This window comes from Buceros rhinoceros, unplaced genomic scaffold (genome assembly GCF_000710305.1).
Source record: "Buceros rhinoceros silvestris isolate BGI_N320 unplaced genomic scaffold, ASM71030v1 scaffold10597, whole genome shotgun sequence".
Classification (NCBI taxonomy): Eukaryota; Metazoa; Chordata; class Aves; order Bucerotiformes; family Bucerotidae; genus Buceros; species Buceros rhinoceros.
The window spans coordinates 2,242-3,212 of NW_010422850.1; positions in this window are offsets into that span (position 1 = coordinate 2,242).

Genomic DNA, 971 nt, shown 5'->3' on the forward strand with positions numbered 1-971 from the left:
GAGCGGCAGCCTGTCCCCTCTCACCGCAGCAGCCCTGCACACGCTTTGTGCGGCTGGTGCTGCTGTGTCAGGGACAGCGTGCCAAACCCGGGGGGGCTGCTGAAACAGGGCAGAGAGGACCAGCAGCTCGAGGCGGAACACACCAATAAACGTGAGCCCCGCTTTTGCGGCCAGGAGAAACAGCACTTACTTAGCAGCACAGACTCATCCCCGCGGAAGAGGGCTTTCTCTCCTCAGCAGACGCAATCCGTTCATATCTGACACGGGAAACACCCAGCTCAGGCATCAGCGCTGAAATATTAATGTTGCTGTGATTTTCCGTATCGTGTTTCTAACCCAGGCTGCAGAAATCAATCTGAGTTTTGGAATGTTCAGCAGAGAAGGGGTGCAAAGCGAGGGAACCCAGCCCCAGAACTCGGCTCTGCGAAAACTCCCTTCAGTTCCGCGGTCCCGGGAACGTGGCCCAAGGCAACTGGAGTGCTGCAAAATACCTGGGACGGACACAGACGGCGGCAGAAAACCTTTTCTGACCTGCTACTTACCACAGACTGGACCAAACTCATCACCTCTGTAACTGTACTCCGGAGGAATCGGTCCTCGTGGTTTCTGGGGGGCCACGATTCCAGCCGCACGCACACCACCCCTGTACCCAGGGTGTGGAATAGCCCTATTACAAGTGTAAATTAAAACCTATAAAATAATATGGAGATGATAAAAATTGCGTTAAACCTGATAACAGCTTTACTGATTTACTGACAATGAAAATATATCGCATTTCTGCTGTTGGAGCATTTATCAACACGTGGCAACCCCGGCCCGAGCTGACAAGCAAAGTGATCAAAACAGATTGTGAAATCGCTCCCGTTCAGTTCTATTGATTTCAGTTATGATAAAAGTCATCGGTGTGCGGGGGAACACTCGCGACTGGCACTTCCCCCGCCACACACACACACACACACGATCCGGGCTGG